The sequence below is a fragment of the Mauremys mutica genome, unplaced genomic scaffold, assembly GCF_020497125.1.
Source record: "Mauremys mutica isolate MM-2020 ecotype Southern unplaced genomic scaffold, ASM2049712v1 000111F_np12_subseq_6829429:6894231_obj, whole genome shotgun sequence".
NCBI classification, from domain to species: Eukaryota; Metazoa; Chordata; order Testudines; family Geoemydidae; genus Mauremys; species Mauremys mutica.
Genome location: NW_025422854.1, coordinates 39,482 through 64,803, shown reverse-complemented (window position 1 = coordinate 64,803; position 25,322 = coordinate 39,482). Strand labels below are relative to the sequence as shown.

The window sequence follows — 25,322 nt, the reverse complement described above, 5'->3', positions numbered from 1 at the left end:
CCTATCCGTGAATTAACAGAGTGACTTTCCCTAGCGTACAGAGGCAGGGGTTTAAAATGATGGGCTGGTATCTTGTGGGCTGCCTGAAGCTTTCGGTTCAGGAGCCCTGCAGCCTAATCACAAAGAAAGCAAAATCCTTTTTAGTTTGAGGAAGGCCCAGAATGCAGCTGACCCAATGTGGTTTCCCCTGGGATTGCGAGCAGGAAGTGGCGAATCTTGTGAAAAATTTACTTCTTGGTGGCCGCTGGGGATAGGTGCTTGCCTTTGTTGGGTGAAAAGGCCTGTGAGCAAAGTCCCTGGGCAAAGTTTAATTCTTCAAATAGGGGGTGGCCCAGCCTTGTTCAGAGAGAAATGGCATTAAATTATCTCACAAACGTTCCAGCCTTCACTTTCGTGGAGAAGGTCAGGAAGAAGGTAGTGCCAGGGCCTAACTCCTGCAGCAGCTGTATTCCTTCCATTTTTTTGGAGCTTAGTCAGTCGGGCTTGCCGAGCTGGAGATGCTATGGAAAGTGCCCTTGATTGTTGTAATCGCCTCTCGGGTAGTGAAAAGAAGGTTGTACATCCATGCAATATAAAATTAAATCTATCGAGCACCTTCAAATACCCGTCACTATGTGTTTTGCTGAATTTTGACTCTCCCTGTGGAACCTGGAACCAACAGCCAGAATTGCTTTCAGGTGACTTTGGAAGGCTTGTCTACACTTGAAAGCTAATTTGAATTAATGTAGGGTGAGAATTTAAAGCACAGTAACTATCCCTAAGCAACTTCATGTATTGACGTTCCTAGTCTAGAATAAGTGTGTCCACCCATGCATCGAGTCCGGAATAGCTCTGGGTAGACAAGCCTGCGGGCCTTCTCAGTGAGAGAGGATTCTGAGCTCCTCTGACTCCCATGCTGCCTTGTGGGCCGTGAGAAGGAAGAAAAGAGCCACATTGCAAAGAGCCACACCCTTTTCCTGCTCCTGACGTGCTCACTGCGTTGGACCTGGTTGTGGGGCATTGGAGCCTTCGTATGCTGGGGGCATTTCCTTGAGGGCACTTCTGCCGCTTAAGCTATGTCTGCACTGCAGTCACAGGATGTGATTGCAGCTTGCAGAGACCTAGCCAAGCTAGCTTTAATCTAGCTAGCTCAGGTACTAGAGGGGTGAGCCTCTGGCACCATGGGCTTCAGCACAGGCTAGCCCCACAGGTGATTACCCAGGCGGGCTTGTAGAGCTGCCCCTGAAGGCGGGTTGCTGCAGCTTTGCTGTTCTGGTACCTGAGCTGGCTAGATTAAAGCTAGCGTGGGTGTAGCTCCGCGAGGTGCAGTTGTACCCTGTGATTGCTGCATAAACATAGCCTTTAAGGCCCTTCTCTGCCACCAGAGCAGTGTAGTGGCCGGAGTGTAAGAGAAAATCAGTTCCCAAGATGGTGCTTTAAGTTCTGAGTTATTTCTCATACGAGCTGTGGCATAGACTGACTTGGCACCCCTGGGCAAGTCACTAAAGAGTACTTGTTTAAAAGTTCTGAGGCCTGGACTCCTCCTCTTGAAAGGGGGAGGGATAGCTCAGTGGTTTGAGCATTGGCCTGCCAAACCCAGACTTATGAGTTCAATCCTTGAGGGGGCCATTTAGGGAACTGCAGTAAAAATCTGTCTGGGGATTGGTCCTGCTTTGAGCAGGGAGGTGGACTAGATGACTTTCTGAGGTCCCTTTCAACCCTAATCTTCTATGAAAATTGAACCTGCAACATTTGTGCTTGCACTGTTGTGTCTGCCCTTGAAATGCTGTACAAATCTGAATATTTGCCACTCTAGCTAGCTGACCACAAGTGCAGATGGGCTTGTTAGAAGTGCAGGCATTCAGATTTGCAGCAACAACATGTTTTGCAGCTGCAAAAAAAGCCAGCAGAAGTTTTGCAGGTATATATTGCACCTCCAAAAGGGCAGGCACTTTGTCAGGAAACTTGGCATGCAACCGCTATCTGCCTCGGTTTCTGTAGGATTATACCTACCTCTCAGGTATGGCATCTAATTAATATTTACAAAGCACTTAGAAAATCCTGTGTGGAAGGTACTGTACAAAAATGTAAAGGATATATGATTTCCACGACTTACAAGCAGGACTTCAAGCTCTTTCTTGGCTAATCTGAAAGTTTCTCAGACCGCAAACAAAAGGATTCCACATCGGTTGGGCCAGATCTTCCACTGGTGTAAGCTGGCATAGCTTCATTGATGTCAGTGGAGCTATGCCAGCCAACAGTCGCTGAGGATCTGACCCTGTATTTTTAGCACTGTAGTTGCTGCATGCCGCTAGGGGATGGTTGGTCTCTAAATCCTCTATCCAGTTGCTTCCTATTTTCCATTGACAATATTTTTTTTTCTTTTGCAGCTAACATTGCTACATTTAGAAATAGAACAGTATTCTGTTTATCAGTATATTATCTAACCCTTGTGTAAATTAGGTCTGAGAAAAAATCTGATCTCTAACTCCCAATTATAGGCAGGTGAAATTAGAATGTATCCTCAGAGCTCTTCAGTTGCAAACACACAAGATTAATTACAGGAGGTTTTTTGTGCTAAGGCTGAGGTTTTCTGAGTTGCTGGAGGGGCTTGAGCGCCCGGATTCTACTCCTTTTAAAAGGAATTGGGTATCTAAATCCCACAGATGACTTTGTAGTATCCAGCCTAAATGTAACAAAAATTACTTAATGCTGGATCCTAAGAAGATATGGATTGGCTAGAAGATAATGGATCAGATATTGTGAAGCAGAATAGAAGTACCTAGGAATTTGGTTCAATCCTTCCTTAGCTTTTCACAAACATATTTATTCATTAGCTAGTTTAGTGATGTCCTAAGGGCTGCTTTGTCTGTTACCTGGGAAGAATGCTGTGTGGAGTTTCCATATTAATGCCTTGTCAATGAGTTGGATGTGATCATGGCTTTTGTCCTCTGAGGTGATTTATAAAACATTCAAAGATACCTTTTATGACAAGTGTGAGCCTAAGTGGTGAATATGAAGAATGTAATTGGGAAGATGCTGCTGGGATGCTGCATCCGCCTCCTCATCAGGTGTAAATCAAGGTCCTTGACTTCAGTGGAGCGACGCCTACTTCCACCAGCTGAGGATCTGACTCTGAGGGTGTGCGTGTAGACTCTCTGGGGCCTGTTCTTTCATAGTGCAAACTGTATTTGCATCTAAAAACTTTAAACTCTTAGCTCTGTTTTCTGTTGGATACAGCAACAGCGCAGAGCCGATAATGGCCATGCTGGTCCTGACCATGGAAATTGGCTCTATAATGTACATGGCATCAACTGCAGTGCTAAATGTTTCTTTTATTTCCTCCCCCAGCAATCAAAGAGAAGTACAACCGACTGGACGGCGTTTTCTTATACACGATCTGACAGGTTCCCGAAACGGCACCTGCAAATTTACTGGAAGGCGTATGTATTAGATTGCAGTTTATATTTAATAATGTGACACCTGTATTGATATTATAGCGATGTTCAACCATTAAAATATAGGGCTCTGTGCTTGCAATGTCTGTGTATCCCCTTAGGATGTGTCTGCACTGCACTTGGGAGCTGTGATCCTGGCATAGGTAGATAGACTCGCACTAGCTCCGCTTAAGTTAGCACGCTAAAAATAGAGGTGTGGATATCGCAGCGGGGCAGCGGCTTGGGGTAACCACCTCAGCTTGGACCCCGGGGGCAGGCAAGCATAGTCTTGGGCTGCTAGCTTGAGCCGCCACCCCTGCTGCAACATCTACACTGCTATTTTTAGCGCACTAACTTAAGGAGAGCTAGCATGAATCTGTCTGCCTGTGCTAGGATCACACCTCTCAGCTACAGTGTAGACATAACCTTATGGGGCTGATCCAGTGCCCCTTGAGGTCAAAGGAGTCTTCCTATTGGAACCCTGTAGGAGGGAGTTCATCATATCACCTGTAGGCCCAAGTAAGAGACACAGGAAGCCCCAAAGGCAGAAGAATCTACATCTCTTCATTGTGGAGTTTGAGGGAGGGGCCTGAGGGGTCTTCACCATGGAGCACAGCGCTACAGGTCTCTCCAGCCAGCCGGTGTTAGGGTGTCGGGCCAGCAGACAAGTGGGGGTGGGGATTCGCTGGACCCACTGGTCAGTCCATAGATTGATACTAGACAAAGCTGTGGGGTGGCTCTGCCCATGCAGGGAGAATTCATTTTCCCTCTGACCCCATGGATCTCCCCAGCGCAAAGTCCCAGTTACTCACTGGGGACAGGATTTGGCGATTAGCGCACAAAAGCGCTGTTAGCAATAGGGAGTCTCTCTGTTATCTGCTCAGGTGAGACGATGGGGACATGTAAAAACACAGCCAGATGGTTGAAGCTCTAGGCACCGAGCAATGTTCGCAGGGTGAACAACATCCATTGCCAAACTCACCCAGTGCTGGGCTCACTTAAAAGCGCCAATGCCAGACCAGGTTCGTGGGAAGATGTGCTGAGGCGCACAGTCTCCTTCGAGTAAATCTTGGGCCCATTTATGGTTTCATCCTGAAACCGTGTGAAATTGGCAGCTTCCCTCTGTGCTCTCAACTGAATGCTGCCTTGGGGTTTTGGAGAACGCTTTTTCCTGCAGGAGCAATCACTTACAGTAGCAGTTGGGGTGCTAGAGATGCTTGCAATACGTGCTGTAGCGCTGCCTAGAGGTCAGGCAGGTAGAGAACAGGTTTGCAGGATCTGCAGTGCTGGGATAGACTCTGGAGGAGATTGGTCTTCTGCCCTGTCTTGGATGGATCCAGAGTTAAAGTAAACATGTGGTTTACATCTGTGTAAACGCTTGTTTACCTTAAGAATGCAGCTGCATTTCAAGATAGTCCTCGCTTTGATCACTTTGTTTCTGCCCACTCGTGCAACTCACAAACACATGCACTCATTTTTAACGAGGGCGGGTACTTCACTAGTTAGCCACAGGGTAGACTTAGTAGAATAACACCAGGGTTTTTCAGTCCACAAGGCCAAAAATCCTAAACTTTCAAAGAAACAGGGCATGGCTACACTAGCAGGTTTACAGCAGTGCAGCTGTAAGCTCTCTAATGTAGCCATTCAGAATAAGCCCCCATGTCGCTTGTAGGCTCCACCCTACCTCCTTTGATGTTGGTAGAAGAAACAGGCAGGCAACAAGGGCAGAAGTGTGGAGGGCGGAAACAGCAGCTTGGATAGAAACCATTTGCAATCTTGTGTTTAATGGTGTTATGGCTCTGTTATGTGTGAGGTATGTGGGTAATACAGTACGTCATGCTGTGTGTTGTAACCCACTGGTAATAGAATTCACTGTTAATCAGCACTGCAGATCATTGTTATCATTGCATATTGATTTAACAAGGTAATTTTCTGTACTGGAGCTGTTCATAAAAGGGTTCTTGCTCTACTTTCAAAATGAATACTCAATACAAATCCAAATATTAATGTTAGCATTCTGCTCTCATGGATAAGTGACAACTGATTGTTTGGCTTAGCTTTCTAGCACGCAGATCAGAGAAGCAATATTATTAGCTTTATAATGGCCAGGCATCTATTATAATAAATTGTCATTACAGTGTTACTATATCCTTTGATGTTAAGGAATGTTTTATTGCACTGAAGCAATTGTATGGAAGAAAAATGACATTAAATCAGAATTCCATGATTTTTGTTATACAGTATTTAGAAACAGCATTTTGCCATGACATGATCCTTTAAGAGATTGTATGGATGCATTTAATAAATACAATAAGAAAGTTGCTAATACTGTAAGCAAATGTATTGCACTGAGATGTATCAACTATTCACAGAGCAGGTTGGAAATTTTCATGTTACACAATTTCAAATTTTAAAGGGAACAAATTACAAAAGGAATATTGTGATTCCAACCCACCTCTCCATTTTGTTGATCAACTCTAATGCTGGCTGAAGTTTGAATTTCAAATTTTTGCAATTATTTTGAATGGGGAAAAAAAAGAAAGAGGAAAAAAAGGGACAATTTTTTTGAAATACCACTTCCCTTTTTTTCCCAACCAGCCCTAGTATGAATAATTTTCAAACTCTCTCTGATTTGCAAAATTTTTTAGAAATCCCTATAAAGGCTATTGGTTTTTTACTGTCTGTTTCTTTCAACAGGCTTGGTACACAAACAGCTAACAATTTAGGCCCTGATCTTTCAAACACATATGCATGTGCTTAATTTTATTGCTGTGAGCAATTGGGACTGCTTGAAGAAACAAGGTTGCCAACTCTTGGAATTTTATCATGAAACAAATGATTTTTTTAGTGTGTTTCTTAAAGCCCCAACTCCTGGAATCAAGAGATTTGTACATGAGAATCTTAGCTTTCATTTATTTTTTTTTTAAATGTATGTTTCTAGACCTCAGAGAAAAGCTTGAAAATGTGAGGCAAGTGCACTCTAAAGGCTCAGAAACCCGAAGGGAAATAAAAAAGAATCCAAAATATATTATTTTATGGAAAAACCCCATTCATGATTTTTGAACCCAAACACATCATTTTTTTTAGATCCATACTCACGGATTTGAGTGCTTGAGGTTGGCGGTACTGCAGTGGTAAAGCTGAGTCTGTGCTTCAGTGTTTGCAGGATCGGGGCCTTAGAACCGTGCTCTGTGTGTAAGAAAATACACATCTTCTTTGGAACTTCTTGTTTCACTTTAAATCAGCGATGAGGGCTTGATCCAGAAAACCGCTCTCTTTTAGCACCTGAACTCATGCACTTTGAAGTCAATGGGAGTCTTCCATGGACCTAGTGACCTTCAAATTCCCACTGGATGGCCCAATCTTCCCCGCATTGAGATCAGTGGGAGGTTTTTTGCCACTGATGGCAGTGGGAGGAGGATCAAGTCCATGGTGAATGAGAGATCTGTGCACAGGGGGCTTTCAGGATCATGCTCTGATGCCTTCTAAGGTTGATTTCAAGGCCCACTCCTGTGATGGGATATTACACCCCAAACTCCAGTTAGTCGGTGAGGGTGAAATCCCCTAGCAGGACTGGGCCCTGAGTCCTTAAGAAGAATCCTACTAGATGGATTCTTAAGAATCCTAAAGGATCCAACACGCAATTTTATTTTTTTGTTGGTTGAGAAATTAGTCCCAACTGTTGTTTTCTGTTTTCTTCTGAATTTGCACTTGGAAGCCGTTGGGTAAAAGAGGAGAACAGACTGTTTGCTGATAGCTTGGATGATGGTGTGAAAAACAAAAATAATCTTCTGCTGTCATCTGTTTCCTTGAGACGTCTTCAAATAAAATTTAAAATAAGGAGTTTTGCTTCTATTCAAACAGCCTCTGCGAGGAAAAAACCCCGTAGACCTCATTACAGGTTGATTCCTTAATAGAGCTGCAGCAGGATTCCCAGAACCCTTTTCAGTACTGGATAGTTAGTGTGGTTGAAAATGTTGGAGGAAGATTACGCCTTCGCTATGTGGGATTGGAGGAGACTGAAATCCTATGACCAGTGGTTGTTTTACTTGGATTGCAGACTTCGACCAGTCGGTTGGTGTCAAGAGAATAAATACAGACTGGACCCACCTGCAGGTAAAATGGCTCGTTAAAAATATGCTCTCATCATTTGCATCTGAAACCTGTTTATTTACTGAGAATTCTGTGGATCTGCTGTTCGTTTCTTCTAGTTTATCAGTCATGTTTTTTTTGACCACAAGTTACTCAATTTAAACCCATTAGGCTGGCGGATTTGGTTAAGGGCATGAGGATGGGTTTTGTGGCTCAGACTCTGACCTAGGTGACCTTGGTTCAATTCCCTGCTCTACCGTAGATTTTCTATATAATCTAAGGGTACCCTACCGGATCGGCGGGTAGCAATCGAATTCTCGGAGTTCGTTATATCGCGTCTCATCTAGACACGATATATCGAACTCCGAACGCGCTCCCGTCGACTCTGGGGGGAGGAGGGAAAAGGCGACTTTACGCCACCATTTCTGCCCTCCCAAGCCTGGGCTGCTCTGGGTCTGGAGAAGGCCTGGGGCCCTATTTAAGTGATGGCTGCCCTGTGGAGCACAGCGTTGCTCAGAACTGAGACAGGCCTACCCCCCAAAACACGCCTCTTCCCCCCGTCCTTGGCATGCCCCCTGTGCAAGGCTTACGAGGGTGTCCTCAGAAGGCAGCCCTTCTGGCTGTCTGCCACAGTGCCTGCACTAGGGTGGTATCCTTCCCCAGCTGGAATCAGGAGTTTGAGCAGCGGTTCTCAAGCTTTTGCACTGGTGACCCCTTACACATAGCAAGCCTCTGAGTGCGACCCCCCCCTTATAAATTAAAAACATGTTTTTATATATTTAGCACCATTATAAATGCTGGAGGCAAAGTGGGGGCTTGAGGTGGAGCTTGACAGCTTGCGACCCTCGCCATGTAATAACCTCGCGAGCCGGTGAGGGGTCCCGACCCCCAGTTTGAGAACCCCTGAGTTTGGGGGTCCCCTTAAGTCCATTTATCTGGCACAAAGGAGCTGGAATGGGGCGAGGCTCTGACCCCAGATGAGTTTGGATTCCTGGGATCAGATGCTCATCTGACGTAAATTGGCGCAGCACCATTGAAATGACACCAGCTTGAAATCTGGCAACCAGATTTTGATACAAAGAGAGATTGCCTTATTTCATGCGAACTTCTAGTTAAAGAATGAATCAGCAGACATTTTAATTGGTTATTTATTGTTGCACTCAACACAAATTGACACGGCACACTTTGTTCAATTGTCTGCAACACTATCACTTAAAGAGAATGCTTTATGCCTCTTTTAAACGCTGCGATTTAGTGTCCATAAACTTGCCAACATAACTTAACTGCCTCTATCTAATGAAATGCGTTCATAATATCACTCGCTGGTTACTGCAAACTGGTAAGATGTGCCTTTATCTTTTGAGACTCATTGAGTATGCACCAAAACTTTGCAACTGATTTTCACCCTACTCAAATGGAAGAATAATAAATGCCACTCGACTAACTCTCGCCCATTGCAGCCACTGTAGGAAACATAAAACATTGCAGGCCATTAGTAAATATAAAACACAATAAGAAGCTAAGGAAACACCAGGGGTCAGATCCTCAGCTGGTGTAATGGCATAGCTCCTACACCAACTGGTGTAATGGCATTGCTTCTACAACCAGTGAGGTTCTGCATCTGCAGTGTTGCCAACCCCAAGTGTTTAAAAATCCGAGTCCGCCTCCCAAGAATCACAAGATTGGCTTAAAAACCTTGAGATTTAAAAAAAAAATCATAACTGTTGGGTTCTTTTTTATTTGTTTTCTGATTTTTGAGCCTTTAGGGGTCCCATTTTCAAGCTTTTTTCCCAGCAGCTATCGGAGCCAGAAATTACTTTTTCTTTTCTTAATGAAAACTGAAGTTCCCACGTAATAAATGCCTCCAGGAAGGGGGTCTGTAAGGAAAGAAATATCATAACATTCAAAATAAAATCGAGATGGTTACAGTGTTGTGTACCGGGTGCCGGTCTCTGATTGCAAACTGTATATCCCGCAAGATGAAAGAGCACTGATTTAGGGATCCAGAAATTCAGCACTCAGTGGCCGCTGGCCTTGGAAGGCCGATCCCTATGCCAAGTGAGAAATCTCCCATTCACCTGGGCCAGAGGCTGCTGAATTGGGTACTGAGCTATCCCCTGGCTGACAGCTGTCTTTTGCAGATCAATCTGAAGAGGGGCAGGGAGAATCATCTTAACCTGAAGCTTAACAAACGGAAAATAAAAACAGATGGCTGGGAAGGAATAATGGAGGGAGATGGCCGGACAGTGACCAAGCCTAGAGATGCCCAGAGAGCCTTCCTTTTTAGCAACAAACCCCAGACTAGAGCCCAGGTCCCTTGGCATCCTGGCACTCTCTGAGCAACTCCATTTCAGAGAAGCATTCATTCCCGCGGGCTCTGCATCTGTGGGTGGGTGGGATGGGCTGACGGTCCCAAGGTTCGGTGATGCTGCACCACTAGAGGCAAGTCTTTCTCCTGCACACGGCCCATCTGCATGGGGCTGACCATGATCCAGCCCTGAATCCTCATGGGGCTGTCCCTGCAAGGTGCCAGCTGCCTCTCACACGCTGGAGTCGAGTGCAGGGGAGAGACTAAAGGAGACTCCCTGCTCTTTGCAACAGCATACCTAGGGGCCGGCCAGAATCACAGCCCAGGCAGGATCCTACCAGCAGACCAGGAAGCAGCCTGTGCTGGGCTGTGTGTATTCCCCCAGCCACACCTACTCACGCGTGGGTGGGATGGGGCAGGGAGTGGGACAGAGCCATGGCTCTACCCCCCTCAGTGCACCAGCTATGCCAGGGATGGGAAGTACACTGCACCAGGCATAGGCTTGGGGCAGGGTGAGACCTGTAGGCAGATTGCGACTGTCGGAGACAGTGTCTGCTTCCTGGTCTGCTCCTGGGGCAGTGCAGCAGCACATTCCCCCTTGCTTGACTGAACCCTGTGTGAATACATCTTACCTATGTGAGCATTCCCCTTGGCAACAGGGCTGTTCATGCTAGGAAGGGTGGCAGGACTGGGTCACTTTATTAACGCAACCCCAGGGCGAGCGGTGCTTCCAAAAGGAAAGGGACACCTGCCGTAACAGGCACCCTGAGTAACAATCGCTTAAAAGGTGCTCTTGGTACAGAGGACTCCGGCCGCAATCTGTACTGTAAACAGAGGATCCAAATGTGTGTTCACACTGAAATCCAGACAGGCAAAGAATTAAAAATATAGCCTTAAAAGGTTAACATGTCCCTCTAAGTGCGCTTAAATTCATATGCATACCCTTGATGTCTGTCTGAAGTTGGATAGTTTGATGTAGTGGATGTATAAATGCATCCACTTCCAGTGAGTGATTCTGCAAATCCTGTTTTGATAAGGTCTTAAATCTGCTGAGATCAGAGCATAACATTCCTTTGTAGCTTCAATGCTAGGTGAAAACTGTGCTTGCCAATTCCTTCTCCCCACCCCCCCGGTTCAGAATTGTAAGATGCAGCCGTAAATCTTTGCGGCTGTTCTAAGCATAGAATTTCAAATGAAAATTGAGCCAAACGCATCACTGGTGTACATATCTACACTGACACCATTGGAGTTGCAGTCTGTTTATTCCCCTATCTGGATTCAAGCCTATTCTGTTCATTTCCATTTTAATAATTGTTGCGCTCTATCTGTCTATCTCGTAACTTTAAGAGCTTGAGATGAATGTTCTGCAATAACTTGTTGTGTGCTGGATAACAATATGTTTCCTAGAACAGAAGTACAGCCAATATAAAATTCTCCATCACTGTATTGTCCCTACAGTAGATGATTCATAGGCATTTTACTGGAATGAATCACTAAAGGATTTGGTAATATAACTAACGATATTAAATCTATTTAAAGAAGCTGCTGTAGTATAACTGTATTTCAGTTGTGAATACTGTTTCTTGGGTTGTTGGGTGATGTTATATTGCCAAGTATGTCTGTGTATAGAGCTGGTTGCAAATTTTTATTGTTTTTTTTAATAACAAAAAGTGCCTTTTCTACTACCAGCGAGAACAGTGTTTATGAGAACATTCCCCCTTTTTTTGTCAAAATGTTTCGGCTTTTGGTTGCAAAACCCCAAACAGCAAAAATATTAGTTTTTGGCAGCCAAACCTAAAACAAGTTCAGTTTTTGGTTTTCAAAAACAAAATTCAAGTTTTGGCTTTTTGACAAAAAACCTGAAAAGTGTTCATGGTCTTGTTTTGGTTTGTTTTTCTTCAGGAAATAAAGTACATTGCTCCTTGGCTCTGTGTGAGTGGAGTCATTCTTCTTTGTTGTTTTTACCAGAACTACACAGTACAGGGTATACACTGCATTGTTGGTTTTACTGGGATTGTACCATTACATGGTGTATGGGATTAACATGCTACAGGAGTGTTTCGTCCTTAAACAATTATGTGATTTTTTTTGTTGTTGTTTTAGAAATCTATTCTCTGAAGAATATATCTGAGTGGAAATGCGCTCTGGAAAAATCCCTTAATGATGCAGCAAAGTTTCCTCTTCCAATGGAAGTATTCAAGGTAAAAGAGACCCATTTATTCTTTAATTTGAGAGCCACCGATGAATAAATACGTCAGGAGTGAATAGCATCTTGTGTTTAACTCTGCTAGGAAAGTGATGCTCTAGTAGGTCATGCTGCGAAAAGTCACACGTGAGATTTTTGCATAAACTGAAATAAAAGGGTTTTGTTGTTCTACAGATTTTCCATTTGGAAAATTGACTCCTTGGAGTCAAAGATTATTATGGGAGTAGGGGGTGCTTGGCATTGTTTTCTCCCACCTCAAGTTTTAAAGCACATTGCTAAGTAAGGCTTGTGTGAAAGACCCCCACTTATGTCTTCAAAGTAGGTTTAAGTGGGACTTAGGAACATAGGAATTGCCAGACTGGATCAGACCCAAGGTCCATCTAGTTCAGTATCCTGTCTCCAGCACCAAAGGAAGGTGAAAGAACCCTGCAGTAAGCGGATGCGGGGTAATCTGCCTCCACCCCCACTTAAGTCTCATCTTGGTCTGTAATAGTCAGAGATTGGTTTCAGCCCCAAAACACAAAATTTAAAATCCCTTCCAATTTTTTGTTGTCAGTGATTATGAGAACTCTGAATATTCTTGATTTTGCCATATAAATATCCAATCTCTTAAATTCTTGGCCTCAGTTACTTCCTGTGGCAATGAGTTCCACCTTTTATCAGTTTTGAATTTCCCACCTTTTACTTTAATAGAAGATCCCATTCTTCTTGTGTAACGAGACAGGGAGAACAGAAGCACCCAATCTACCTTCTCTAGACCATTCATAACTGTATATACTTTTACCATGTCCTCTCCTATCCATTGGCTTTCTAAGGCGAACTGCCCCAATCTGTCAGCCTCTCTTCCTAGGAGCCCAGGATCATTCCTATCACCTATCTCTAAACTCCTTCCAGTTCTGCAATACCATTTTTTAAAGTTGGGTTGACCAGTACAGCACACAGTAGGACCAGTGTTTCAAAGTCCTTATACTGGCTCTCTGCACTGGGGTAGGTTTCACCCTATTGTTGGTCAAATCTTTTCAGAAACCCTTAGTTCCTTTATTGTGTTTGTCCCAAGAAGCTGCACATTCCAGGTCCAGTCCGGCTACCATAGAAATCAATGGCAAAATCCCATGAATTTCAATGAGAGCAAGATCAGACCGTGCAGAGGAGATTATAATAGCTGGCCATATGTGTCAGGCAAAGAATATTTTGTGCTCACCCTCTCTTGAGTCAGCATTCATTTTTTTGGTGATCTAAACTGCCATTTTTGTAATACTCTGGATTTCAAGAGTATCTTCCATCTGAAGATCAAAAGGTACATCACAAACACCGAGGGAAGCTTTGTTAGTTCCATTGCACAGCTAGGAGGACTGGAACATAGTGATAAAATGCTGCTCTAAGTCTGTGGAAGAGATATGCTGGTGATAGGTGCAATAAGAAGGCCAGAAGATACAGGCTAGATGGTTGTACTGCCATACCTGCGCCATGACCACCTAGTCACCTCTCTCCTCATTCTGCCTTCCTTCAGCTGATAACCTACTCGTTTGATGAGTGAATGTTGTACCACTGTCTCATGGAGCCTGTTAGCAGGTGTGCACTGCATCTCCTAGCAAATCTTCTGCATCCCTTCCTTCATCATTGCCTATTCCCCTGCTTCCCCCTCGCCTATTCGCCAAGCATTTTAAATATAGGTTTCATCATTACTCTCTATGGGGGTGGAATTCACCACTGTGCAGCGAGTCAGTACAAGACCAGTGCATCACTCACAAACTACTGCGTCCCCCAAATTAGGGTTACATGGGCGCTAAGCAATTACAGATGTCTGGTGCTGGCCCCTTACACAGGGATGACTTTACTCTGTTGTTGGTGCTGTTAGGAAGAACTTTCTACATAGAAGGTTAGTTAAGGAATGGAATAAGCTTCCCAGAGAGGTTGTGGGATCCCCATCACTGGAGGTTTTTAAAAACAAGTTGGACAAACACCTGTCAGGGATGAGCTAGGTTTACTTTGTCCTGCCTCAGCGCAGGGGGCTGGACTAGATGACCTCTTAAGGTCCCTTCCAGTCCTTCATTTATGTAATTCTGTGCCCTTTAAAGAACCCCTGGTTTATATTTTATTTATGTGCTAGGAAAGACAGCCGCTTTGTGCTTGTCTGCTGACAATAACACCTAGCTCTTATATAGCACTTTTCATCGGTAGAGCTACAGGCACTTTACAAACAAGGACAGTATAATTATCCCCATTTTACAGCTCAAGAGACTGAGGCAGTGAGAGGGGATATGACTTGGCAAAGATGTCACAGCAGGCCAGTGTCAGAGCCAGATCTCGTCAGTCCCAGGCTCTACCTACTAGATCACTCTTCCTGCCCAATCTCCCATCATTGATTTTCACTTTCCAAAGACAAGTGCAACCAACTCTCCAGGAAGGGTTCAGGACTCTGTGGTCTAACTAAGAAACACTTTAATTAGAACAATTTTATTTGAAACTCTCTGGGTGAAATCCACATCTGGCAGAGGGCTAATGCAAAGCCCATGCTCACTGAAGTCCCATTTGTGCCCTATTTTGAGACTATAACCAACACGTAAGGGATGCATAGGCCTCGCGTTGGCTGTCTGCACAAAGGTGATGTCCAGTCACGGTCCCCGTATTACTAACAATTCTGAATATACACTTTTTATTTCATTTATCTGTTTCAAGGTCAAACCATAGTGATGCCAGGATTAGACCACAAAGTGGTGATGCTGATCCTTATTTTTATTCCTGATCATATTCCATGTCTGAAAGAGTTCAGAATATTCCTGGCAAGGCACAAAAAAAAGCTTTTTTGAATGTACTTCTGGCTGTGGGATCCTCTCTTCTCAGGATGCAAACTTATGTCCGCTTACTTTCATGATGGCATCAGGACTGTGTTTTTAGATTCAGTGAGTCCCACTTTTAAGGTGCCTTGTGGTGGGAGATTGCCCCTGATTCTGGGCATCGGTGGTCATAGAATCATAGAATCTCAGGGTTGGAAGGGACCTCAGGAGGTCATCTAGTCCAACCCCCTGCTCAAAGCAGGGCCAACACCCATTAAATGGTGGGGGGATTGGATAAATATTTCTGCTCCGGGCCCATTTCTTGTTTCAGTTGCAAATGAGTAAAGCACAGGGTGGTTTTTGTTTTGCTTTGAAAACGCCACCATCAGTCAGGCATCTGCTTTGCAAAACCAGAGAGACTCATGTCCGTGTCTCATTTTATGTCAGTCTCCAGAACTGGGGGTGAGAGGGAACATTTGACTGCAAGGGGCCAGGTCAGGGTAGCTCTGTTGAGTCACTTATGTCAGTGAAGTTACTCCACTGGTGACCAGCTGATGATCTGGCTTAGGTTCTGATTTGGGGTCTATTTCTGCTTCCGTGAGTCAGTTGCAGAACTCCCACTGATTTCAGCAGGAGCAATATTTTGAAGCCTATCTTGGTTCTTTTTTCCTCCCATTATTTTAGTTTGGTTTTATTTGACTGCTATTATTTTAAAATAATGGCTGAAATCCTGGCCCCTCTGAACTCAATGGGGAGTTTTTTCCGTTCACTTCATTGGAGCTGGGATTTCGTGACACACGGACACGAGGACAAGATGAATCTGGCTGACAAAAGCTCGCATTTCATTTACTCAGCCAATAGGTCCAGAACGCCTTCATTCAAAACATACCGAGCCTGCTCCTCCTCTCCTACATTGCTTTTATGCTGGCTTAACTTCATCGGCGTTACTCCTGATTTACACCAACATAAGGATGAGGAGGATCAGGCCCATGGTCTAAATGTCTGGCACAAAAATCTTTTAACTAAGCAATAAGGCCTCAGCGTTTGTGCGGTTTGAAAATGTCCTGCCACTGGTGGGGACTTGGGCACGAACTAAAAAAAGCCAGCAGCTGCCCCAGCTGATGATGGGTTCATCTGCTCTTGTGAACTAAGCAGTGTCTGACTTGGCTGCGCTCCTTAGATGAGAGACCTCCAAGGAAAACCTTAGATACTCAAAAATGTGGTGGTGGTGGTGATCCAGAAGGTGTTGCTCTTCACTGAAAGTCAGAGGAGAACTATTTCCTCCACATGGTGCAACAGGGCTCCATGGTGCTATAGCTGTCATCTGTTAAATGAGCTGTAAAACAGAGATCGTGCAATTGTTAAAGATCCGGGGGCATTTTTGCAAAAGTGGAAGTTTCTACTCTGGTGTACTCGGTAAATTCTGGTTTGGGTAATTATATTCCATCGACTCTGATCCAGCAAAGTACTTACGCATGTCTTTAAGCGCATAAGTAATCCAGTTGAAGTCAATGCTTAAAGTTAAGAACATTCTTAAGCGTTTTGCAGGATTGGGGTCTGAATTACTTTTGCAGTTTCAGTTGTGCACATGTGGATGATCTGTTGGACGAGACTAGCCCCTGCTCCACCCGCTGCCCGAGGTCCCTCCCCTATCACTCCCACCTCGCCTGCTGGAGCTCAGAGCACCCCCACGGTAGCCGCTGGCCCCCCAGGCCACTCGAGCGCCCCCAGCCCTGGAGCGCCAGGCTGGCGGCTTGGTCCCAGCGCCCCCAACCTCAGCCCTAGAGTGCCGGGTGGGTGAGCAGCATGGCCAAAGCACCCCCAATCCCTGCCCCGGAGCACCAGATGTGCGGCATGGCCGCAGTGCCCCCAGCCTTGGAGCACTGGGCAGGCGGCGCCCCTAGCCCCAGGCCTTGCGAGCACCGGCCTCAGCCTGCCCGCCCCGGCCTCAGCCTCTGGGCTACAGAAGAGCAGGAAGGGAACTGGAAGCAGGCAGGAGGAGACCTGGGGGCGGCGCATGGGCTGGGCCACACCATGCTGTTTGAGCTATGATACCCGTCACCCATGTCAGTCTCCAGAGGAAGAATAGAGCCATTGTTGCACTTTGCAGCCCAATTCCAGAGCGATGCTTGCCATTCTGTGGTTGGTAAAGTGACTCCTATATGGATGAGTCTGATCATACTCCCATTACATTCAACGGCAAAACTTCCTCTGTCTTCAGTGGGGCAGGAGCAGGCTCTAACTGGGGCCTCATACTCCATTGACTTGCCCCCGGTGTCATCAGTGCACACAAGTACAATAATATTAATAACTACTAGCTCTTATACGGCACTGTCTGTCCATCAGTTCCAAACAGCTTTACAAAGGAGGGCAGTGCCATTATCTCCATTTTACTGTTGGGGAAATTGAGGCACAGAGAGGAGAAATGACTTGCCTAGGTCACCCAGCAGGCCAGTGGCAGAGCCAGTACCAGAACTCAGGCATCCCTATGCAGTATTCTGTTCACTAGGCAACACTGCCTCTCTACTACAAATAGGGTGAAAAATATTACCCTTTCCTATCTGGTGACGTTTTATATGCGTCTTGTACTGTCATTTGGCACAGATGTTGCATGTGATTTGTAAAATGCTATGGGATCCTTTGGGAGGAAACGGATATAACTGCTAGTGAATATTCGGAGTGTTTTACTACTAAATGTATGCTTGGCAAGCCACAGCTCCTGTAACAGGCTGTATAAAGAAGTTATATTTTGCAAAACAAGCTTTATTAACGTTTTCACTACACTTTGTTTCTCATTTTACTGTAGGAAAATATATCGATCCTTTAAAAAACCAACACCCCCCAAACAGACAAAAATGTCAAATGAGGATGGGATTTTCAAAATTGCCAGAGCGAATTACACAAAACTGGCTTGAGCTCAAGGCTTGTGCACCTAAATCTCTTGGGCATCTTTGAAAAGCTATCCTACAGTTTTTACAGGCAGTGTGTTTCGTGAGATCAAGCATAGACTGGGACTTGGTCACTCTGCCTTTAACTTGGAATGTTTGTCTTTGCTATGTCATGACTGCAGAGACCGATGCCTGTCATGCTGACCAGCAGTGTTTCATTGTTTCCTCGTACTCCCCATCTGCCTGTCTGTATCCATCTGTGGTCTCGTCTCATACTTTGATTGTAAGCTCCTTGGGGCAGGCACTTCCTTTTTATTCTCTGTGTGTACAGCACCTAACACAGTGGAGGCTTGGTCCGTGACTACAGCTCATAGCCACTGCACTAATACAGATAACAATAAATAATCTAACCCCTTTGTGCCTCAGATTCTCCATGTGTAACTTGTGACAGTAGCACCAGTATTACTCTTCCCGCATTTGTGCATGCTGACAGCTGAGCCTGCCAATAGTCTATGAGTACCTATCTGGAGAGGAGATTCTGGATGGTAGCTGGCTCTTTAATCTAGCAGACAAAGACACAACAAGATCCAACAGCTGGACGCTGAAGCTAGACAAATTCAGACAAGAAATAACTCACAGGTTATTAACAGTGATGCGAATTAGCCACGGAAACATTTTGCCTAGGGATATGTTGGGTTCTCGTCACTTAAAGTCTTTGGGGAAGACACCTTCCCCCCCCCCCCCATCACAGAACTACAACAGTTTATTCCAGTGTAGGATCTGCCCCTTTTTATCAAGATGGGATATATTTTAAAAGGAGATGCATTAGCTCAACTGGAAGTTACTGCGTTTAATGCAGGAATTACTGGGTGAAATTCTACCATCTGTGTTATGCAGGAAGTCAGGCTAGTTGATCATAAAGGTCCCTTCGGCCTTAAAATCTATGAGTGCTGAAAATGAAGCCCCTTTAAAAGTCGCATCCAATCTGTATAGTTTGGATAAAATGATGGATGAGCATCAGATGCAAAGTACTAGAAGTGTTTAAAAATGGAGGCGAGAGATTATTTAGGTTGGGGCAGGCTGCTGGAATTTATTTATTTAAAACTTTTAAATGATTTGGATTCATCAAATTATGCACCTAGCTAGACCACAGTAACTGGATGATCTTATTCCTGCTCCCCTTGGGCTTCTACCCCAGACCTTCTAATTGTTGGTTATACTCGTTGCATGTTAGATTGTCAGATCTCTGGGGCACGTACCATCTGTTCTATGTGTTTGTGCAGCACCTTGCACGGTGGGTCCCTGATTCTGATTGGTGTCTTCGGATACTACCACTGTCCCAGCAATGGTATTAATCAATACCTTGGGTAATGGGATGAACTTTTAAGAAAGGATCATTTTGGATTCAGACTCTCCTAAGGCCAGGAGTGGAAGCACCACCCCTTATGATGAGAGCTGGTTGAAAAAAATTCACAATCTGGAATTTCAGTGACACTTTTAGTTAGAATTTAAATGTTTTTAAAATGGGTAAAACATTAATATTTTTCCCCTTTTTCCAATTGTATGGCATTTTTCTTCCAGATTTTGACCAAAAAAGGTGCAAAATTATCCCAACACTTGTCATGCTGATCATTTCAATTTGTTTTTTTTTGACCAGCTCTTCTTGAGAAGTTGAAAAGTAAGCGAGACCCAGTTTAGGGTTTGGAGGGGGACAGTACTGGATGGAAGAAGGGGATGGACTAGATGACCTAATAGGTTTTTCCTTCTCAGACTCCCATAATAGCTGGGCATGTGTTGGCGCTGCTGGTTAAAGCGGACGTGCTTTGGTTTAACTTAGAAGCCGAACTTGAATGTAAGCATTTCCCTGCTCCCGAGCGCTGATTGCTTGGCTGGCGTTTGCGATGCATGCTGTGCTTTAATAACCTGCTCGTCGCCATTTTGTTGCAGCCTGCCAGGTTGTTTATACTCCATCTGTTCCTTCGCATCCATAACTCTCATCAGCCTTCTGGTGGGATCCTTAACTTTCTGACGGCTATTTGCATGGCTGCTTTACGCTGTGCGTAGACTCACCCTGCTAATCCCTTACATTTGATCCGCTTCTGTCTGAGCTCCTTCAAGCTCTTTATCTTTGTATGTAATATGGCTAGGGCCCTACCAAATTCACGGTCCATTTTGGTCAATTTCATGGTCATAAGATTTAAAAAATGGTAAATTTCCTGATTTCAGCTATTTAAATCAGAAATTCCACAGTGTTGTAATTGTAGGGATCCTGAGCCAAAAAGGAGTTGTGCGGGGGGGGGGTGGCAAGGTTATTGTAGGGGGGGTTGCAGTACTGCTACCGTTACTTCTGCACTGCTGGCGGTGGCGCTGCCTTCAGAGCTGGGCAGCTGGAGAGCAGTGGCTGCTGGCCAGGAGCCCTGGTCTGAAAGCAGAGCCACCACCAGCAGCAGCGCAGAAGTAAGGGTGGCATGGTACGGGATTGCCACCCTTACTTCTTTGCTGTTGTCTGCAGAGCTGGACCCTCAGTCAGCGGCCACCACTCTCCAGCTGCCCAGCTCTGAAGGCAGCAGCATAGAGGTAAGGATGGCATGGTATGGTATTGCCACCCTTACTTCTGTGCTGCTGCTGGCAGGGCGCTGATGCTCTCCGGCTGCTCTCTAGCCAGCAGCTGCCGCTCTCTGGCTGCCCAGCTCTGAAGGCAGTGCAGATGTAAGGGTGGCAATACCGTGACAACCCTCCCCCCTCCAAATAACCTTGCAACACACCTGCAATTCCCTTTTGGGTCAGGACCCCCAGTATGAGAAACACCAGTCTCCCCCGTGAAATCTGTACTGTATAGGGTAAAAGCACACAAAAGACCAGATTTCATGCTCCATGACATCTTTTTCATGGCTGTGAATTTTCTAGGACCCTAAATATGGCTAATCACACTATCTTAAAGTGCCTTATCAACTTGCAACCCTTCACCCCTTCCAGGAGCAAGGTTGGCTTTGTAGCTAAGGCTCTGGACTGTGACTCAAGAGATGGGGGTTTCAGTTCCTGCATCTACCACAGGCTTCTTGTGGAACCCTGGACAAGTCTCTTAACCTCTCTATGGCTCAGTTCTTACAGATGGGGATAATAACACGCCCCTACCTCAATGCATTAATATTTGTGAGGCACCCAGATGACATGGGGATGGGAGCCTTGTAAGTACCCCTTCCCCTGGCTTTGCTTTTTAGCACACACCCTTTTATTTTATTAATGAACATCAGTGGTTGCTCAGCCAGCCAGAGGTTAGTGAGGTGGAATGGCCTAATGTACTGCTGATAGAACTGGGTCTGGGGAAAGTCCAGAGTTCAGTCTCTGACACTGACTTGCTGTTTGTCCTTGGCCATGTCACTAGTGCACACATTTTCTGATTGGGATGCTTAACAGTGTGCACCTAGAACCACATTCTTCTCTCAGTTACAGTGGTGTAAATTTGGAGTAAAGCCATTGACTTCAGTAGAATTACTCTGATTTATGAGATAAATGAGAGCAGAATCTGGCCCTTAACTATAGATGTAGTCATCTAAATAGAGGACTTGATTGCCAATGATGTTGAACACCCACAGCTCCCATTGACATTAGTGGGCCTCTTCTGACCTCACTTACTCTGCTGTATCCCATTAACTTCAGCAGAGTTACTCCTGATTTACACCTTTAGAGGTGAGGGGAGAATTGGCCCAAACGAGTAGCTGTGAAAGCTCAATACATTTTAAAAGTCCTGCTACTTACCCAGATACCTAAATATGGATTTGGGGGCCTCATTTTAGACACTCTAGTTAGAAAACTTTGGCAGGAATTTCTGTGCATCTCAACTTTCCCATCTGTAAAGTGGGCATAATACATATTACATAGCGAGGATTCATTAGTGAATGGCTGTAAAGTGATTGGCCTTAGCTGGAGGTTCCTAACTCTCTACTTTTGCTTGAAGGCAGTAACACGTACGTAGGTGAGTGTCTTTTTAACTCTTGCTCTACTTTCTACGTTTCCACCATCCAGAAGAATCCTAGAACCTGGGAGTGAGGGAATATTTGCCTGGCTGCATTTTATGTCATCTGCATCAGGCAGAGGGATAAAGCAAAGGTGCTCTGTATTTCAGAGTTAGAATGGCTACTCTGCAATGTGGCTGTTTCTATGGTAACTATTTTTTATTGAACAGAGGAGGCCTTAAATACCGAAGACTAAATGCGGCCCTCAGATGTAGGCATAGGGCTTCCACGGATTTCGAGTCACACATCAGAGGGCAGAATAGAGTTCAGACAGCTTAACAGTTACTTCTGCTGGGGAGGGGGGTGTCATAATATCTCGAATGATTTCCCCCTCCCACACTAAATTTTAGTTTCTTCCCAGCACTACCTGTCCAACCAGCAAGCCCCAGCTTCTGCTGCCTCTTTTCCCCTGCGTGTGTCCTCATGAAAATCGCTCCACGTTTGGAAAAGGACGTTGAATTTCAAACAAGCCCAGTTCATGTGGAAATAAAGCAGGGGACTGCATTTGGGAGGGGTCTTCTTTGTCAATTAAAAGACGGGCATGATTCCTGTGGAGACAGCTTAGAGATCCTTCTAATCACGACTCCCTTCTGCCCTGAACTGAACATCACACATGACCTGTCTGCTTAAAATTAGACTATTGGAAACACCCAGTTCCCAGGGGCACTGAGGAAAACATTGGGAGGAACATATTGAAAAGTCAGAACAAAAAATACAATCCATGATCAAAAAATACAATTTGTGATTTAATTCCGCCCCTCCCTTCAAGCAGCATAAACCAGGGCGAGGTTTTATTGAAGGCCTAAAAAGTTAGGTCAACCTAACTTTCACTGGTGTGTGGAAAAAAAAACACCCCCCCGAGTGACGTAGTTAAGCTGAGCTTACCCCTGGTGTAGACAGTGCTAGGTTGATGGAAGAATTTTTCCGTCAACCTAGGGTACTGCCTCCGTGGTGGGGGATTAACGACAATGATGGGAGAACCCCTGCCGTTGCGGTAGTGAGTGGCTACATTAAAGTGTTACATTGGTCCAGCTGTTGTTGAGCCCCTGTAGCAATAAAGTGTAGATACAGGTGAAGTCTTTAGTGTTTTATACCAGTGCAACTGGTGGAAGGGAGAGAAGAATCAGGCTCATCATTTGTTTACTCATTTCTGTTCAGTGTGGAGGTCATCCTGGATCCAATCACTTTGGAGATGTTCAATATCAAAACCCAGTTCTGAATTCCGCAAGTGGCCCCATCTTCATGCTGGACCTTGAATCGAAGCCCTGGATCTGAATAGCCCAGAATCTGGGAGTGTTTGAAATCAGAAGCTGAATTCTGCATTTTGAACTCATCTCTAGCTCGCTGTATAAACTGCTGGATCCATTATTCCCAACGCTAGGCCAAACTGTGGTTTATAATTGTATCTAGGCAGCAGCAGAAAGGACTGTGAATGTGGTTGTGTATTTGCAAAATGGGTGCACTCCTCAAAATTTGTGGGAGCAGCTACAGTAGCCAGCTCAAAATATGGCTTTGGGCAACATTTTAAAGTGGCTTAGATGCTTAAGTCCCAGTTCCAAAAGTGATTTAGGAACTTTCATCTTTCAACAAGAATTAGACACCCAAGTTCCTAATGAATGGCTAGATTTCCAAAGATATTTAGGCATCTACAAAAGTGCCTAAGTGAATTAGGCTTCTAACACCCATTGAAAGTCACTGGCTTTCAATGGGAGTCAGGCACTTAGTATTTACAAAAGTGCTTTAGCAGGTTAAGTGCCTAATTCCCATTGGAAGTCCCACTGGATGGTGACTTCCAATGGGCATTAGGAGTCTAACTCACTTAGGCACTAAATCATTTAGGCTCCTGTTATAAAGGTAGGGGCCACTTGCAGCATTCAAACTGAGTGGTAATAAACCCTACTTTCAAAGTGAGTGAGTGGGTGGATAGATCCAGGATTATCTCCACAATGAACAGGTGGGGACACGAAGGAGCAAATTACTTAATTCCTAAAGAAGGGGACGGGGCATTTGGACTCCTGGGTTCTGTTCCCAATTTAGTCAGTGACTTGGTGTGAGGCAGCTGACTGGTCACTTCGCCTCTCACAGCATCGAATCCTGCAGCTCTGTGGGCATGTAAACCAGGGATTATACTGCACGAGAATGCAGAGAGGCTTGGTTAGCTAATGATTGCAAAGCAATCTGAGCTCCTCCGCTGAGAGGTGCTGCGGCAGCATGTTCCATAGTAAGGGGCAGCCCACTGTTATGATGATTACTCAGATGTAGCTGTTGACTGCCATCTTTCCAACAACGCAGAGGATCAGGGTCTTAGCACGTCGGAAGATTTGCAAATGCATCTACTGTGCTCGCCCTAGACGCCAGCGAGAACGTGGTTCAGTTTAACTGCTTCTTGAGATTCTCGGTGAGATTCGTTACAGCTCTGGCTACTCCCGAGGTAGTCCAGACTGTAGATGACGGGCTCTCTTTTGTCCAGCAGAGGTTCTGTAATTTGCCATTCATAACTCAGGTACACTGTTGTGGGCCGTAATCGCTTACGTTGCAGATCGTGCCCCTTTGAATGAGTGACTGCCATGCTTGTACCATGTGAATTCTCTGGGCTCTGCCTGCTGAGGAGAAATTGCGCTTGGTGGGAAAGAACTTTGCAGCATCTTAGTGGGTTGGTGGTTCCACCCCCTGCTGCACCCCTCTTCTGTGGTTAACGCTGAGGGGGCGTTTCTGTTCTAAGCCCTATATACAGGCCATATAACCTGGTGGGCTAAATCTTCATCTATCAGGCTCCATTACAGTCTGTGGGGTGAGCAATTGCTCAGCCGCAGGAGTGAAAATTCACAGTCTGGCTCATACATTAAATGAGGGGAATAAAATGTTGGAAACTGCCAGACATCTTCACCCCACCCCCCCTTCTTGGGTTCTGATAGCTGTGGTCACTTTGAGTAGATTGTTGTGAGAGGTGAAGTGACCAGTCAGCTGTCCCACACCAAATCACTGACTGAACTGGGAACAGAACCCAGGAGTCCAAATGCCCAGTCCCCTTCTTTGGGAATTAAGTAATTTTCTCTTTGGTGTCCCCACCTGTTCATTGTGGAGATAATCCTGGATCCACTCACTCACTCACTCAGAAAGTGTTTATTATCCACAGCCAGTCTGAATTCTGCAAGTGGCCCCTGCCTTTATAACAGACCCTGAATCAAAGCCCTGGATCTGACTAGCCCAGAGTTTGTAAGATGTGCCAGCTGCACCGGACTGCTGGCAGCTTTCCTCATGCTTCAGCTCAAGCATGTGCTTTGGATTCTTAACTGTTGAACCTTGTGAAATAATAATAAAGGGCCAGATTTTGCCACCTTTCATCACATTGGTGGCCGGTGTGCACCTGGGCCAGCATAACAATGGGCCATCTCTCACTCAGGGCAGACTCCAAAGGTGAAGCCAGACAAAGGGCGGGAGAGGAAACAGAGACATTAAGTCACTTGCCCAAGGTCACCCAGCAGAGCCAGGAATTAAAAACCAGTCTCCTGACTTGCGGCATCGTGCCCTATCTGCTAGCCCCCACTGCTTTTCCAGAAGTGAGCCCTTCCTTTGTGCATCCAAAACTCCCGCTGCAGAGGGTATCCATTTTGGGGGA

The 25,322-nt window shown here is 45.3% G+C and overlaps 1 pseudogene; it reads left to right on the top strand.

The window, feature by feature from the left end:
* The first annotated feature begins 3,305 nt into the window (after positions 1 to 3,305).
* Positions 3,306 to 25,322, top strand: part of LOC123356971 — a 60,292-nt pseudogene continuing 38,275 nt past the window's right edge.